The sequence below is a fragment of the Tachypleus tridentatus genome, chromosome 9 (assembly GCF_004210375.1).
Source record: "Tachypleus tridentatus isolate NWPU-2018 chromosome 9, ASM421037v1, whole genome shotgun sequence".
Classification (NCBI taxonomy): Eukaryota; Metazoa; Arthropoda; class Merostomata; order Xiphosura; family Limulidae; genus Tachypleus; species Tachypleus tridentatus.
The window spans coordinates 27957061-27976600 of NC_134833.1; the positions used below are offsets into that span (position 1 = coordinate 27957061).

General features: G+C 33.3%; 1 protein-coding gene across 1 annotated transcript in view; it reads left to right on the forward strand.

The window, feature by feature from the left end:
• Positions 1 to 14129: 14129 nt before the first annotated feature.
• The window catches only part of LOC143227049 (GTP-binding protein Di-Ras2-like), a 36316-nt gene continuing 30905 nt past the window's right edge, over positions 14130 to 19540 (forward strand). The window contains exon 1 of the mRNA XM_076458595.1: positions 14130 to 14345. The gene's annotated coding sequence lies outside the window, so the exon portion shown is untranslated. The remainder of the gene's footprint in view (positions 14346 to 19540) is intronic.

Genomic DNA, 19540 nt, shown 5'->3' on the forward strand with positions numbered 1-19540 from the left:
CACCGGAACTACACCTTATTTTAGTGGTCTCTATGATAGTTTGTTTGTTCACCGGAACTATTCCTTAAGTTAGTGGCCTCTATGATAGCATTTGTTCGTTCACCGGAACTATACCTTATTTTAATGGTCTGTGTAATTGTTTGTTTGTTCACCTGAACTACACCTTATTTTAGTGGTCTCTATGATAGTTTGTTTGTTCACCAGAACTATACCTTATTTAAGTGGTCTCTATGATAGCGTTTGTTTTTCACCTGAACTATACCTTATTTTAGGGGTCTCTATGATAGTTTATTGTTTAACTGAACTATACCTTATTTTAGGTGCCTCTGTGATAGCGTTTGTTTGTTCACCTGAACTACACCTTATTTTAGTTCCCTCTATGATAGCGTTTGTTTGTTCACCAGAACTATACCATATTTAAGTGGTCTCTATGATAGCGTTTGTTTGTTCACCTGAACCATACCTTATTGTAGTTATCTCTATGATAATTTGTTTGTTCACCTAAACTACACGTTATTTTAGTGGTTTCTATGACAGTTTGTTTGTTCACCTGAACTACACCTTATTTTAGTGGTCTCTATGATTGTTTGTTTGTTCACCTGAACTACATCTTATTTTAGTGGTCTCTATGATAGTTTCTTCAGCTGAACTACACCTTATTTTAGTGGCCTCTATGATAGCGTTTGTTTCTTCAACTTAACTACACCTTATTTTAGTGGTCTCTGTGATAGTTTGTTTGTTCACCTGAACTACAACTTTTTTAGTGGCCTCTGTGAGAGCGTTTGTTTCTTCACCTGAACTACACCTTATTTTATTGGCCTCTGTGATAGCGTTTGTTTGTTCTCCTGAACTACACTTTATTTTAGTGGCCTCTATGATAGCGTTTGTTTGTTCACCGGAACTATACCTTATTTTAGTGGTCTCTTTGATAGTTTGTTTGTTCACCTGAACTACACCCTATTTTAGTGGTCTCTATGATAGTTTGTTTGTTCAGCTGAAATATATCTTAATTTAGTGACCTCCATGATAGCGTTTGTTTGTTCACCTCAACTACACACATTATTTTAGTGGTCTCTATAATAATTTGTTTGTTCATCTGAACTACACCTTATTTTAGTGGTATCTATGATAATTTGTTTGTTCACCTGAAATACACTTTATTTTAGTGGCCTCTATGATAGTGTTTGTTTGTTCACCAGAACTATACCATATTTAAGTGGTCTCTATGATAGCGTTTGTTAGTTCACCTGAACCATACCTTATTTTAGTGATCTCTATGATAATTTGTTTGTTCACCTAAACTACACGTTATTTTAGGGGTTTGTAAGACAGTTTGTTTGTTCACCAAAACTACACCTTATTTTAGTGGTCTCTATGATAGTTTGTTTGTTCACCTGAACTATTCCTTATTTTAGTGGCCTCTATGATAGCATTTGTTCGTTCACCGGAACTATACCTTATTTTAATGGTCTGTGTAATTGTTTGTTTGTTCACCTGAACTACACCTTATTTTAGTGGTCTCTATGACAGTTTGTTTGTTCACCAGAACTATACCATATTTAAGTGGTCTCTATGATAGCGTTTGTTTTTCACCTGAACTATACCTTATTTTAGGGTCTCTATGATAGTTTATTGTTTAACTGAACTATACCTTATTTTAGGGGCCTCTGTGATAGCGTTTGTTTGTTCACCTGAACTACACCTTATTTTAGTTCCCTCTATGATAGCGTTTGTTTGTTCACCAGAACTATACCATATTTAAGTGGTCTCTATGATAGCGTTTGTTTGTTCACCTGAACCATACCTTATTTTAGTTATCTCTATGATAATTTGTTTGTTCACCTAAACTACACGTTATTTTAGTGGTTTGTATGACAGTTTGTTTGTTCACCGGAACTACACCTTATTTTAGTGGTCTCTGTGATTGTTTGTTTGTTCACCTGAACTACATCTTATTTTAGTGGTCTCTATGATAGTTTCTTCAGCTAAACTACACCTTATTTTAGTGGCCTCTATGATAGCGTTTGTTTGTTCAACTTAACTACACCTTATTTTAGTGGTCTCTATGATAGTTTGTTTGTTCACCTGAACTACAACTTTTTTAGTGGCCTCTGTGAGAGCGTTTGTTTCTTCACTTGAACTACACCTTATTTTATTGGCCTCTGTGATAGCGTTTGTTTGTTCTCCTGAACTACACTTTATTTTAGTGGCCTCTATGATAGCGTTTGTTTGTTCACCGGCACTATACCTTATTTTAGTGGTCTCTTTCATAGTTTGTTTATTCACCTGAACTACACCCTATTTGAGTGGTCTCTATGATAGTTTGTTTGTTCAGCTGAAATATATCTTAATTTAGTGACCTCCATGATAGCGTTTGTTTGTTCACCTGAACTACACACATTATTTTAGTGGTCTCTATAATAATTTGTTTGTTCATCTGAACTACACCTTATTTTAGTGGTATCTATGATAATTTGTTTGTTCACCTGAAATACACTTTATTTTCCTGGCCTCTATAATAGTTTGTTTGTTTACCTGAAATACACTTTATTTTATTGGCCTCTATGATAGTTTCTTTGTTCACCTGAACTATACCTTATTTTAGTGGTTTATATGATAGTTTTTTAGTTCACCTGAACTATACTTTATTTCAGTGGTCTTTATGATAGTTTGTTTGTTCTCCTGAAGTACACCTTATTTTGGTGTCCTTTATGATAGCGTTCGTTTTTTACCTGAACTACACCTTATTTTACTGGTCTTTATAATAGTTTGTTTCTTCATCTGAACGACACTTTTTTAGTGGCCTCTATGATAGCATTTCTTTGTTTACCTTAACTATACCTTATTTTAGTGGTCTCTATAATAGTTTGTTTGTTCACCTGAACTATACCTTATTTTAGTGGTCTCTATGATAGTTTCTACACCTGAACTACACCTTATTTTAGTGGCCTCTATGATAGCGTTTCTTTGTTTACCTTAACTATACCTTATTTTATTTGTCTCTATAATAGTTTGTTTGTTCATCAGAACTATACCTTATTTTAGCGGTTTCTTTGATAGTTTGTTTCTACACCTGAACTACATCTTATTTTAGTGGTCTCTATGATAGCGTTTGTTTCTTCACTGAAACTATACCTTATTTTAGCGGTCTCTTTGATAGTTTGTTTCTTCAGCTGAACTACACCTTAATTTAGTGACCTCCATAATAGCGTTTGTTTGTTCACCTGAAATACACATTATTTTAATGGTCTCTATAATAATTAGTTTGTTCATCGGAACTACACCTTATTTTAGAGGTCTCTATGATAGTTTGTTAGTTCACCTGAACTACACCTTATTTTAGTGGTTTTTGTGATAGTTTGTTTGTTCACCTGAACTACAACTTTTTAGTGGCCTCTGTGAGAGCGTTTGTTTGTTCACCTGAACTACACCTTATTTTATTGGCCTCTGTGATAGCGTTTGTTTGTTCACCGGCACTATACCTTATTTTAGTGGTTTCTTTCATAGTTTGTTTATTCACCTGAACTACACCCTATTTTAGTGGTCTCTATGAGAGTTTGTTTGTTCAGCTGAAATATATCTTAATTTAGTGACCTCCATGATAGCGTTTGTTTGTTCACCTGAACTACACACATTATTTTAGTGGTCTCTATAATAATTTGTTTGTTCATCTGAACTACACCTTATTTTAGTGGTCAATATGATAGTTTGTTTCTTCACGGAAACTACACCTTATTTTAGTAGCCTCTATGGTAGCGTTTGTTTGTTCACCGGAACTATACCTTAATTTAGTGGCCTCTATGATAGTTTGTTTGTTCCCCTGAACTATACCTTATTTCAGTGGTCTCTATGATAATTTGTTTGTTCACCTGAAATACACATTATTTTAGTAGCCTCTATGGTACTATGGTAGCGTTTGTTTGTTCACCGGAACTATACCTTAATTTAGTGGCCTCTATGATAGCGTTTGTTTGTTCACCGGAACTACACCTTATTTCAGAGGTCTTTATGATAGTTTGTTTGTTCACCTGAACAACACCTTATTTTAGTGGCCTCTATGATAGGGTTTGTTTGTTTACCTCTACTATACCTTATTTTATTTGTCTCTATGATAGTTTGTACACCTGAACTACACCTTATTTTAGTGCTCTCTATGATAGTTTGTTTGTTCACCTGAACTATACCTTATTTTAGTGGTATGTATGATAATTTGTTTGTTCACCTGAAATACACTTTATTTTATTTGCCTCTATGATAGCGTTTGTTTTTTCACCGGAACTACACCTTATTTTAGTGGCCTCTATGATAGTGTTTATTTGTTCACCTGAACTATACCTTATTTTAGTGGTCTCTATGATTGTTTGTTCACCGGAATTACACCTTATTTTAGTGGTTGCTATGATAGTTTGTTTGTTCAGCTGAACTATACCTTAATTTAGTGACCCCATGATAGCGTTTATTTATTCACCTGATCTATACGTTATTTTAGTGGTCTCTATGATAGTTTGTTTGTTTACGTGAACTACATTTTATTTTAGTGGCCTCTATGATAGCGTTTGTTTGTTCACCGGAACTATACCTTAATTTAGTGGCGTCTATGATAGCGTTTGTTTGTTCACCGGAACTATTCCTTATTTTAGTGGTCTCTATAATAGTTTGTTTGTTCAGCTGTACTAGACCTTATTTTAGTGGTCTCTATGATAATTTGTTTGTTCACCTGATCTAAACCTTATTTTAGTGGTCTCTATGATAGTTTGTTTGTTCACCAGAACTATACCTTAATTTAGTGGTTTTTATGATAATTTGTTTGTTCACCTGAAATACATTTTATTTTAGTGGTCTCTATCATAGTTTGTTTGTTCTCCGGAACTACACATTATTTTAGTGGTTTCTATAATAACGTTTATTTGTTCATCGGAACTATACCTTAATTTAGTGGTCTCTATGACAGTGTTTGTTTGTTCACTTGAACTATACCTTATTTAAATGGTCTCTATGATAGTTTGTTTGTTCACCATAACTATACCTTATTTTAGTGGTCTCTATGATAGTTTGTTTGTTCATCCGAACTATACCTTAATTTAGTGGCCTCTATGATAGCGTTTGTTTGTTCACCTAAAGTACACCTTATTTTAGTGGTCTTTATGATAATTTGTTTGTTCACCTGAAATACACTTTATTTTAGTGGCCTCTATGATAGCGTTTGTTTGGTCACCGGAATTATACATTATTTTAGTGGTCTGTATAATAGTTTGTTTGTTCAGCTGAACTATACCTTATTTTAGTGGTCTCTATGATAATTTTTTGTTCACATGAACTACACCTTATTTTAGTGGTCTCTATGATAGTTTGTTTGTTCACCTGAACTACACCTTATTTTAGTGGCCTTTATGATAGCGTTTGTTTTTTCACATGAACTACACCTTATTTTAGTGGCCTCTATGATAGCGTTTGTTTGTTCACCTGACCGACACCTTATTTTAGTGGCCTCTATGAACGTGTTTGTTTATTCACCTGAACTACACCTTATGTTATTTTACACTAAGTGTTGTTTTAGATACTTCGATGGGAAACGTATTTGAAAATATTTATTGAGTTCCTCTTAGTGACTCAGCGGTAAGTCTGAGGGATTTTAATGCTAAAATCCGGTTTCGATACTTGTAATGGGCATAACTCATGTAGCTCACTGTACAACGTTACGTTTAACAAGAAAGAAACTGTTCGAACCTGAAATAAGTATGGAAATTATTTCTCCTTTTTGTAAGGATTTCGAAAACAATTCGGAATTTTTTTTGTAATATGAACCTAGTATAAAGGTATTTTAAATTTTAGTATTTTAAAGAGTTTTGAAAACAATTCCAAAATATTATTGGAATATGAATTAAGTGTTGAAATTAAATATCTTTTTTAAGTTGTTTTTAGAAATAATTTGATTAATATTTTAAAGTTGTTTTTAAAATATTTTAAAGTTGTTTTTAAAATATTTTAAAGTTGTTTTTTCTAAATAATTCGATAATTTTTTTGAAGTTGTTTTTTTAAAGTATTTTTTCTGTTTGTTTGTTTTGAAATTTCGCACAAAGCTACTCGAGGGCTATCTGTGCTAGCCGTCCCTAATTTAGCAGTGTAAGACTAGAGGGAAGGCAGTTAGTCATCACCACCCACCGCCAACTCTTGGGCTACTCTTTTACCAACGAATAGTGGGATTGACCGTCCGTCATATTATACGCCCCCACGGCTGGGAGGGTGAGTATGTTTTAGCGCGGCGCGGGCGCGAATGCGCGACCCTCGGATTACGAGTCGCACGCGTTACGCGTTTGGCCATGCCAGGCCCGGTTGTTTTTCTAAATAATTCGATAATTATTCTAAAGTTGTTTTTTAAAGTCTTTTAAAGTTGTTTTTCTAAATAATTCGATAATTATTTAAAGTTGTTTTTTAAAGTCTTTTAAAGTTGTTTTTCTAAATAATTCGATAATTATTTTAAAGTTGTTTTTTCTAAATAATTCGATAATTATTTTGCAATCTAAATACCTAAATGCTATTTTGTGTGATGTTCAACTAATTCAGTATTTCATTTACAATTATTTACTTCCTCAGAATGGTTGAATTCGAACCTTGTTTATACCTTTATCTTCTTTAAGATCATGTTGCTGTCGATACATTAAATTTCGTGAATATGTGCTTTTACCCAAACTATCTAAACAAACGGTCGTCTGATAATGCGAGTTGAAAGTTCGAAAAGTAAGAAAACCTTAGAGCCTCGTTACCTACTCTCAGTAAACCTAACGGCGACATGCTACAGCAGTTATGTTCACATAATCTAACGCTAATAATACGCTTGATAGTTGGAAGTAATTGGCGCAGATGGAACGTGCTTCGTGTTCGCCACGTGTCACGAGACTAGAACACAGGATTTCCAATGAGTTGAAGACGACGACGTGTTTGCATTTAACAGCATTCCCATTAAATTAGACAAGATCCCACTTGTCAATAAAACAAGTAAAGGAAGCCTAAATTCTACTTCAAACCGTTATTACGTATCGATTTTTAGTACGCTAGAGTGACGTTCAACAGAGAGCTTATTAAAACATTCCAAAGCGACAACAACGTTGATGTATTTTATAATTATGATTAGTTTTAAAAAAGTTTCAACATTAAACCATCAAAACAAATATATAGTTTAAAGATTTTTCTTTATTTAATCATACAATGTTGTCTCATGACAAAAAAAGAACAAAATGCTTTCGTTGTAACGATTCTAAACTTATCCAGAAAGCGTCCATGATATACTAACATACCAACCCTAACGCATTAGACGGCAGGCTACAGAAAGCGTCCATGATATACTAACATACCAACCCTAACGCATTAGACGGCAGGCTACAGGTTTTAAGATTTCTCTTCCCTACCCCTTTTTCGTTTATAAGTGTTAAAAGTGCTATAACTTCAGCAAATAGGGCAAATAATAAATATTTATTATTTGTTTTAGAACTTTCTTATTTAAACAGCTACGGTTGTTATGGAGGGAATTTGTGGTTTAAAATGATTCGCTTATTGTTTACACCGAGGGTTACCATCTGTGCTCTGCCCATCGCGGGTGTAGAAACCTAAATTGTATTGTTGTTGTTTTTTCTTTGTCCTCAAATTTAACGTTCAGCCGCTAGAGGGCATTTCATTTGTTACTTTTTAAACTTTTGCAACTAACATTTTTTGGTGTACAATGTATATTAAGAAGTGTTGAAGGATATGACCTTGAATGACCTCAATAATATTGTCATTCCGTACCACTAACTATAATTTTCTACACCTCCCCATTTCTGAATTGTTTACCTTACGATGGACTTCTGAATCACACTGTATAAAAGAATCTTCTCGAAAACTCTGTAAGTCAACAATATTTACAATTTGATAATTAGAATTATGATTTATATATGTAAATTGCAATCAAGCGAACACAGAACCCCATTCTTTTTAGGGGTTTAATTAACTGTTCCAAGAGAGTTTGAGTGGAAGCTGAGAAATAAGACTACACTAGACTACGCCTGAAGATTGTTTGGTTTGTTTTGAATTTCTCGCAAAGCTACACGAGGGCTATCTGCGCTTTGGAACCCGTGACCCTCGGATTACGAGCCGAGTGCCTTAACCACCTGGCTATGCCGGGCCCGCCTGAAGAAAACGACATCTTTCAAAAGCTGAAAACTAGTAAAGAAAAGAAAAAGAAACTCTTAAAATATGTCTCAAAGGAGATTTTCTGGGACTTTTTAAACATACAGTCCCTTCGACGTGTTTCCTGTAAACATAACACACAAGATTAAAATGTTGCTAATTAAACGAATTGATGATAATCGCAGAAGGAGACAAAAACCTGAAACCTCAAGTGGAGATTAACGTAAAACAGGTTGTTGGGAGACGTTTGGAATAGTTTCCACGAATCTCTTGAATATGAATAACTACTGAGTTCTTTTAAACAGTTTTTCGTAAGTTTAATATATATTATTTTTTGTTAGTTGTTAACACTATTTGTGCTCTACCAATCACAGGTATAGAAAGAAGATTTTTAGCGTTATAAGCCTACAGTTTTACTCATTTCTGTTTTTTTTATATATAATTGACTTCAGTATTCCAAGCGTGCTGTTGTTTGTGTTTAGGTTTGTTGTTTTTATGTTAAGAGTTTGAGTCATGAGCAGTATTGTGCATAAATTATGTTCATACTTTCTCTCTTATTTTAAAGATTATATTTATATAAATCTAATAAACGTGATTTGTTGTTTCTTCTCATTGTTACAAATGTGAAATTCCTACTTGTGTCTAGTATTGTGGGGTTGTTAGTGAAACTCGTTTTAGTAAACCAGTGTACAAGGACCTTTTTGAGTCTTGTTTTGTGTATGAATTCTTTTTACGTCTGGTTATATGTGGTTTTGTTTTTATTTAACATTGTATGCACGTTGTGTTAAGCAATGCAGAATGTTACGGCTTAAAGAGAGAAGAATAAATAGACAAAAACAGAAGAAATTAGTAGAATAAAAATCGTAGTAGTCAGTGTTATGGCTTGTTCATAGCTTATGAACGTAAAAGTACCAGATAAGGAACAGGACAGATAACAACAGAATAAAATAAAAAAAGAGCGAGAGATCCGGAAATGACGTGTAATAAGTGGCATAACAACTAAGAGATCTGGAAATGACGTGTAACAGGTAACATAAAATGTAAAAAGATCCGGAAATTAATGTGTAATAAGTGACATAAAATGTAATAGATCTAGAAATCACGTGAAATAGGTGATATAAAATGTAAGAGATCTGGAAATTACGTGTAATAAGTGTCATAAAATGTAAGATAGGTGGTAATTACGTGTAATTGGTGACATAAAAAGTAAGTGATCCACAAGTCACGTCCAGTGGATGACATATTCAACTCCCCCCCCATGTATTCTATAGCGCTTGAAATCATTACCACCAATTTTTTCAACAGATCAAACGAACACTTGGTCCATGAAGAACAGATCGTCCTACCGGATCATTTTGTAACTAATATTCAGTGAAGCGGATTCTAGTCCTCTAACAAAAGAAACTGCCACTTCTACCTAACCGAGGGAACCAGGTAGGTTTAATCTACCGTGAAGAAAATGCAATCAGTCGAGTGAATACGTTTATCTAGAAGAGACTTTGACTGCCGATTCATACAACGCTTTAACCATGGACGGTGTGCTTTGGTGCGTGGAAGAGAAGAGAATGGAAGGTGGTAAATTATGTGCTTAAGATTGAAACTTTCTGGAGCTCTCCGTAGCAATAAAGTATGTGGCGGAAATCTCGAATTTTCACTTATATGATGTATATTGTTATATCAAATTTTTTTGTGCATTGGTTCTGTTCTTGTTTCTTCAAATGGACGAGATTACGAGCCTTATTGCGAGGCCCTTTTCAGGCCAAACAGGAGTAGTAAGTAGTAACAAATATAATAATTGCTACACGAAACGTTTGGCATGGTAAAAGAAATAACAAGAGTAGCATAGATATCGAAGACCAAATAAATTTTGAATTATTAGCTAACACTGTTCACTTTTTAAAAGGAAAAAAAAATGTGAGAAGTTTAAAAAGACAAGTATTTACTTTTGAAGTCAATACGACATCTTGTGATAATAATTTTAAAACACAAGTGAATTTTAAGCTTAATTAACAGTAAACAATTGGTGAGAATGGCTAGTAAAAAAACAACATAATTAAATGTGTAATGAGAAATTCTGATAAGTAATTAATTTTCAAAATTTTGACTTTTCACACCATAATATTTTGTAAAGACAATTTCTTGTGAATATTCGCCTCTCTAAGTATTAAGCCTTGTGACGCTTACATAATTTACGTCGTTTTATGTCACATTCCTCTATTGAGTTTTGCACAGAAACACTTTAGGGAAAATAAAATATGAAAACGTTTCGCTCAATATTATTAATTAGAGGCATTATTTATTTTCAGTTTTAATCTTACTTGCTTTATTAGCTGTGAGATAGCTTCGTAGTAATATTTTATTAAAACATATTTGTGACTTTTTTGGATTGTTTGTTTTGAATTTCGCGCAAAGCTACTCGAGAGCTATCTGCGCTAGCCGTCCCTAATTTAGCAGTGTAAGACTAGAGGGAAGGCAGCTAGTCATCACCACCCACCGCCAACTCTTGGGCTACTCTTTTTACCAACGAATAGTGGGATTAACTGTCATATTATAACGCCCCCACGACTGAAAGGGTGAGCATGTTTGGTGCGACAGGGATTCGAACCCGTGACCCTCGGATACGAGTCGAACGCCTTAACACGCTTGGCCATGCCGGGCCCAACGTTTTTGGACTTCATAGTTCATTGCTTGATATTAATGTTTCATCAAAGATTCATTCTGAATTACTGGGTCTTAATAATGTGATTTTCCCTAAAATGCAAAGCTACACAATAGGCCATTTCCATTGTACCCATGTAGAAATGCAATCTAAAATTTTAACTATATAAGCCTTCAGTTGTTGAGTCAACCAAAAATCGTTTAATATTAATATTTTAATTCATTGTCACAGTCATTAAAAAGCTTTGTTTCCGACTTTTATCAATACTCATAACTGTTGACTTTCAAGACAGGTGAGTATATTGGTTACACTGACTTATCGCTGACTTTTAATACAAGTGAAAATACTGTTTTCACTAACATTTGTTGATTTTCAGTACGGCTCCGGCATGGCCAGGTGGTTAGGGCGCTCGACTCGTAATCTGAGGGTAGCGGGTTCGAATCCCCGTCACACCAAACATCCTCACTCTTTCAGCCGTGGATGCGTTAAAATGTTACGATCAATCCCACTATTCGTTCGTAAATAGTAACCCAAGAGTTGGAAGGTGGGTGGTGATGACTAGTTGCCTTCCCTCTAGTCTTTCACTGCTAAATGAGGGACGGTTAGCCCTCATGTAGTTTTTCGTGAAATTCAACAAACAAACAAAAACAAGACTTTCAATACAGGTGAGTACATTGTTCACACTTAACATTCGTTGAATTTCAATACAGGTCAGTATATTGTTCACACGGATATTTGTTGACATGTACAGGTGAGTATATTGTTCACTGATATTTATTGGCTTTCAGTACAGGTGAGTATATTGTTCACTAATATTTACTGACTTTCAGTACAGGTGAGTATATTGTATCCCAGAACGGCTGGTATGGGTATTAACACATTCATTGATAAAGAGAGTACAACGTTTCGACCTTCCTAGGTCATATTCAGGTTTAGAAAGAGAGAGTTTCAAAATGACCGTTGTCGGACATGTCTTAGGGACGAGAGTATAAACGGGTACGGGATTGTAGGGGGCGTTAGGTTATTACTTAGTATAGGTATAAAGGTGATCTTTTATATTGGTTTTAGTTGTTGTATAAGTAGGGATTTTTTGTTTTGCGTTTCTTTATATTTGTTTCCCTACTTAATATCTGGGTGTTTTCTATGGTTATGTTGGGTTTATTTGACTTGCAGTGTTCAAAAACGTGTGAAGGTGTTTTTTGTTTTTGTGTTCTTTGAATCGAATTTCCATTTTTCTGTTGTTTTTTTTTCCAATACAGAAGTCGTGGAAGTTGTTGCATTGTATTTTATAAATTGCGTTTGTCAGTGTAGTTTTTACAGAGTATGGACTTTAGTTTTGTACCTGGTTTTTAAATTAATTTGGTGTTTACTGGAATGCTGTGTTTTATTACAAGTTTTTTCTAAATGTTGGTTATTTTTTCGCTGATGTCGGGGACATATGGTATGCAGCAGTATAAGGTTTTGTGGTTTGTTTGTTGTTGGTCTAGGTGTGTGCGTATAATTTTCTCCACGGATTTTTGAGGAAATTTGCTGATGTTGATGAAGTGTTTATTTTGTTGATTTCATCATTAATTTTATCTGGTGAACATAGTTTTGTGGTTGTGTTTATTTGGTTTCTTAATTTGTTGTGTTTCTGTTATGTTTCATGTGCTGAGTCCTATGGAATGTATAGTCCAGTAAGGGTGATTTTTCAGCGAATTTCTGTTTTGAATTGTGTATCGGTTATTGTGATATTGAGGTTAAGAAATGCTATTTGGTTACTTTTTACCTGTTCACAAGTGAACTTAATGTTGGGGTGTGTTCTGTAGATGTGAATCCTAAATTGTATCATCAACATACCTGTACCGGTATAGTGGTGGGTGTAAGGCTGAATTGATCGCTTGAAAACTGTGTCATAAAAATGTTGGCTAGAACTGGTGACATGAGATTTCACATAGCTAAGCCATTTATTTCAAGTGGGTTTCTAGTTATCAAGAAGTAAGTATATTGTTCACACTAATAATTGTTAACTTTCAATACAGGTGCGTATTTGTTCACACAAATATCTGTTGGCTTTCAGTACAGGTGCGTGTATTGTTCACACTAATATGTATTGACTTTCAGTACAGGTGCGTATATTGTTCACACAAGTATTTCTTGACTCTCTGTACAGATGAGTGTACTGTTCACTGATATTTATTGACTTTCAGTACAGATACGTATATTGTTCCCTAATATTTACTGACCTTCAATACAGGTGAGTATATTTTTCACTAATATTTATTTACTTTCAGTACAGGAACGTATATTGTTTACTAATATTAACTGACTTTCAGAACACAGGAGTATATTGTTCATATAAATATCTGTTGACTTTCAGTACAGGTGCGTATATTGTTCACACTAATATTTCTTGACTTTCAGTACAGATGAGTATACTGTTCACTAATATTTATTGACTTCCAGTACAGGTGCGTATATTGTTCACACTAATATTACTGACTTCCAGTACAGGTGCGTATATTGTTCACACTAATATTATTGACTTCCAGTACAGGTGCGTATATTGTTCACACTAATATTACTGACTTCCAGTACAGGTGCGTATATTGTTCACACTAATATTATTGACTTTCAGTACAGGTGAGTATGTTGTTCACACTAATATTTGTTGACTTTCAGTACAGGTGAGTATGTCGTTCATATTTTCGTATCAGCTGACGTTTAGTATAAGGTGGACATATTTCTAAATTAATAAACATGTATTTTACTACTTCTTGGTTGAAATGCTTGAAAAAATTAACATTCGAATATCATTTGTGTAAGCCTAATGACATGATAATCCTTGGCTCTAGATGTCTCGTTACTGGTTAATTAACAACTTATTATGGGCACACACTTAAAAAATCAAAATCTGATATCTGTATTCTAAAAAGTAAGAGAATAATAATGGACACAGTATCATGTTTGACAAGGTTGGTGAAAATCGTTTACAAGTATCCATTCCTGGGTATATGCAAATGACTGACATTTACCCGAACGTTTTTATTCTACAAATGTAAACAAAACAATACCGACGTCACACTTTCGTCTTCAGTACAGTTTTTTTGTATTAATATAAAAAAAAAGTGTTTCATGTCTAATAAGCTGGTATTAACGACAATAATTTGTCAGGAGAGATGACTTTAGGTTGGCTCCGTCGGAATGATTAGCAGAATGACAGTTTTTCGGAGCGACCTGAGCTTCTGCGACTGCGCATGAGTAGCTTCGCGTGTAGACTCAAAGGCGTATGACAAGTAGACTCACCCTAGCTCCAGTAATCAGACTCTACCGACCGCCTTCGGAAACCACTATCTTGTTACCAGGGGCAACTTGGCAACACTCCAACATCGGGTTTCAGAGCTGCGATAGGATGGCCGGTCAGTCCTGTACGGCAACTTTGAAACTTTTAGGCTTATGGTAGTTACCCACTCGCACGTTCTGAGGAAGTACTTCTTTATCAAAGTTGACAAACCTTTTCCGATTAGTGTGATTATGAGGTTTGGTAAGTTAAGTGTAGGTTGTTTTCTTTTCTTCGGCATGGAGAAGATAGTTTAAAAAGTATTATTGGCTTTAAGCATTGCTGTTTTAATTTCTTTTAAATAAATGATTAGCTAAAGATATAAAATTAATCAAAATCTTCCACATTCTGGCTTTGTAGACATTTCGCGTTTCGTCAAAACTTCTGTTAATATGACCAGACAAAACATGAAATGACGCACTAAGTTAGCATTATCGTAAGAAAGTATGTTATAAGTTGAGGCACTAAGTTAGCATTATCGTAAGGAAGTATGTTATAAGTGATATTACTGAACTATTTAACAAACTGTTAAAATATACTGGGGGAGATGGTCAATAAATATCAGTGTTTCGTTTGTGGTTGACAATCTATATGATTATATATATACAACACCCATATTCTGGCTTGTGGACTGAAATCTATTGATACCACAATGTTCATATGCTTCCTAAATCAATACATAGTCTGGAAAATACGGTGTCAGCGTTTCAGTTTTAAACTGAAATATGTAAAATATTTTAAAGAATGGAGACACTGACATAGTCTTGTTAACTAAGAGAACTGCTAATAGTATACGTGAAGCCACAGTAGAGTAAAATACTTGTTAATACACAAAATGTTCTTGGTCTAAACTAATGTTTAGTAAAACTACATATTAGTTGTTTCTGGTGTAATTAGTAGTAATTATGATGTACTTGAAATAAACTAATGTATAGCAAAACTATATGTTAGTTGTTTCTGGTTTAAACTAAGGTGTAATTACTGGTAATAGTAACTATGATGTACTTGAAATAAACTAATGTATAGCAAAACTATATGCTAGTTGTTTCTGGTTTAAACTAAGGTGTAATTACTGGTAATAGTAACTATGATGTACTTGAAATAAACTAATGTATAGCAAAACTATATGCTAGTTGTTTCTGGTTTAAACTAAGGTGTAATTACTGGTAATAGTAACTATGATGTACTTGAAATGAACTAATGTATAGCAAAACTATATGCTAGTTGTTTCTGGTTTAAACTAAGGTGTAATTACTGGTAATAGTAACTATGATGTACTTGAAATAAACTAATGTATAGTAAAACTGTATGCTAGTTGTTTCTGGTTTAAACTAAGGTGTAATTACTGGTAATAGTAACTATGATGTACTTGAAACAAACTAATGTATAGTAAAACTGTATGCTAGTTGTTTCTGGTTTAAACTAAGGTGTAATTACTGGTAATAGTAACTATGATGTACTTGAAACAAACTAATGTATAGTAAAACTGTATGCTAGTTGTTTCTGGTTTAAACTAAGGTGTAATTACTGGTAATAGTAACTATGATGTACTTGAAATAAACTAATGTATAGTAAAACTATATGTTAGTTGTTTCTGGTTTAAACTAAGGTGTAATTACTGGTAATAGTAACTATGATGTACTTGAAATAAACTAATGTATAGCAAAACTATATGTTAGTTGTTTCTGGTTTAAACTAAGGTGTAATTACTGGTAATAGTAACTATGATGTACTTGAAATAAACTAATGTATAGTAAAACTGTATGTTAGTTGTTTCTGGTTTAAACTAAGGTGTAATTACTGGTAATAGTAACTATGATGTACTTGAAATAAACTAATGTATAGTAAAACTGTATGTTAGTTGTTTCTGGTGTAATTAGTAGGTAATAGTATATTTTACTTGTGTAACTCAACTTACAGTAAAATTGGTCGTCAGTAGTTACAGCGTAAACAAAGTTTAGTAGTTAACAGTAAGTATGTTGTTAAAGGTGCAAACTAGCACATGCCAGTGTTACTAGGGTAAGAAACCTATAATTGTTAGATAATAGTGCTTTAGCGATTACTTATATAAATTGAAGTGTACTTAATTTTTAATAGTATTTATATTACTATTACTGGCGTAAACTAAGATGAAATTTTGCACTTAAAAATGCGAACGCTCTTACTGGTTTAACTGAGACATAAGTCGTAAAATTTTGTGTTTATTGGTGTAAAATATTATGCAGTTTACAGTATCTCTGTCATGAATAGATTAGGTTGTTGCTAACAGTTCGTCAACAGCACTTGGAGTCAACCAGAATTTTCTTAATGTAATGTCATTGATTAGTATCTGATTGTATGTGGGCAGAATGTAAATTTGAATATTGATTTTTCTGGATTCAATCACTGTTATATATGTGCCTTCTGCACTTTTGTCTTTAATTCTCTGGGACACCATACGAGTTTACATTGTCCCTTCCTTCAGCGGGCAGGAGGTCAGTATTTTATTATTAACACAAATTATACATATTTGATCTCAAAGATATTATTTTATTAATACTTAAAAAGACGGAATTAAACCATGACTATATAACTTTATGACGTAAAATATTTTATTTCTAGCAATGAAATTAATAACTCACACTTTGTTCTGAACCTAATGATACATCTCAACGTATTACAGTCTAGTATTCTTAATATTTTAATGAGAAAAATATCTTTACACGAAATAATATTAAGTGCGTAGTAATAACCTTAGCATAAAGTGTATAGCAGGTAAGCCTAGCTCGGCCGAAAGTCTCCATAATTGTGAAGGTACCTAACCGATGAAACAATTTATTATAATCGGCCTAAGCAGTGGCATATTTAAGTTGGTGCTAAAGGGTCTCAGCCCCAGAGTCAATGGTCTTAATGAGTGCCCATTGATAAATTTATTTGATTTCAAATTAAATGGGACGTAGAGCCCACAAAAATTATTAACCCCTAGGCCTACTCATCCTTAAATCCGCAATTGAATGTAAGTTTTATTTTCTTTTATGTTGTTTTATCACACTGTATACTTCCAGTTAATTTGTTACCTAAAATTAACAGCAGTATTTCTTAAGTTAATTTGTAGTTCTGCTTTGATGAGAAGCTGTACTAATCTTCCTTTAATTTTCGATTATGACAGAAAACACGTTTCGACATTTTAGTGTTTAGTTGTTAGGCTTATCTCGATTTCTTTCCCCCTTAACAACATAGTGAGACACGGAAGGTATTTTACGTGGTGCGGCCTTGAAATTTAGTAATTGTTGAAAGTCGGCTTTTTTACCTAGTGCTTGAGTAAGTCAGAGAAGACATTTTTACGTGGTACACTTTAACAGTTTAACAGTTGTTATAAGCTTCTCTTCTCTTCTTAAGGTTTGGGTAAGTCAGGGAAGATATTTTATACGGCACAGTCTTAGTGCTTGCTTGACCTTTCTTATAAGCTGAGCTTTCTCTTCTTGCGTGTAGGTTAGAGAGATTATAATTACGTGGTATATGTACAATATTTCTGATCGACTTTCTCCTTGTATTATATATGACGGATAAATATCTTTGTTGAGCAGACACAAGTTTCCAGAGAGAGTTAAGAAAGACGTGAACATTTTAAATGAACAAGGGTGAATGCTCTAATGTGAAGCAATATTATATATCAAATAACTTGTAAACTACGTCTTTGTTATAACCACAAGAATAACATACATTAACATATACTGTGTATGAAATATTCAAAACTAATTAAAATCGAAACGAAAACCCAAATTATACGAATAATATTTTCATTCAGACATACTCTCTTGAGATAAATGTTCAATTGAGTAAAACTTTGGCGGCGCAACAGTAAAAATATTAGAATAACATATTCCAATTAAAGGTTGTTTGTTAAAAAGAAAAACACATTAAATTTCGCAAACTAACAAAATAATTCATTTTCACCGGTAATTAATAAAACGTATTATTTCCTTTCAGACAAAGAGAAATCATACAGAACAAATCACATAAACTCACATCTCTGGAAGCTGTAGTGTGTATATATATACCGCTTGTAATAGTTATCAAACTTATGAAAATATTAGAAATGTGATTTAGTATAATAACGTAAGATTATATCCTTTTATCTGTATATTTTAATCCTTTTTTCCTTCACTAGTTGGTTTTATCCGTATAATTTATCAAGCGTGATATTATGAATTATGCAACAAAAATATCACCTCTCTTGAACAAAATGTCTAATTTTTGCACTATATGGGCTACTGATATAGGGACTTTCAACCGAAACCTTAGAGTGCTTGCATTTTAATGTTCTCTTGACGATAGAAGGTGTTAATCCATCGATTTATTTCTAATTTTCCATTGTAATAAAATGAAACCTTAGAACGAATGCGTTGATGAAGAAAATTATGAAGTAATTATTTAACAGTAACTAAAATCTACTGAAATTAAGCAATCACACTTAAGTTGATTCGTCTGATATAAAGTCATTTTACAAATTAATACTAATGCACACACACGTTCCTTTGTAAGAGATAGGAGAATATATGATGACCTTTGAATTGAAGGTATAACTTTTATTTTGTTACAAAAGGCGTTTCCAACAAAGTTTAACCAAAAAATAATATATCTCATACGATGTATTTAATCATTAGAAACTTGTGTTAGACTTTATACAATATTAAAAATACTATTTTGATTAAAGAAAACGTCACACTTGATAAAAACATTGATCATTTTACAGTGGCTAATACTTTTGTGATTAGAGAAAACATAACAGTTGATATAACATAATTAATATTCATTTTACAGCGGTTAATATTGTTTTGATTAAAGAAAATGTCACACTTGATAAAAGCATTGTTCATTTTACAGTTTTTAATATTTTTCTCACTAACGATAACGTTACGTTTGACACAAAAAACAACGTTCGCTAGCGACTATTTTTATGTCGAGGTAATTCAGTAATATATATATATATATATATATAAACTTACATCCAAAGGTGTTTTATCCCCTGTTTGTTTTTTGTGCTCTTTGCAAATCTCCGGGAGTTATAAAATATGTAGTTGTCTGATATACTCTTATCTGTCTGATCCAGGCTAACAAACCCCAAACATTATGAATTTCAAGTCTCTAAGAACATGTATCTTTCTGCATAAATTTATGTCTTAAAACTACTGCTTCCATTACTTGTTTTCCAGTTGAAGTCTGATCTCTGTTTATCTTTCAGTTAAATGTTCCAATCTTATAAACAAAGACTTGTTACTTTATGCCACTACTCTACAACACAACTATATATTAGCAAGATGCATGTGCCTGTTAGTGTTAGCTTTCAGTGATCAAAAACTATGCTACATGGAAAACAAATATTAGGGTTTCAACCCAGCACTGTTGGATAAAAAGGA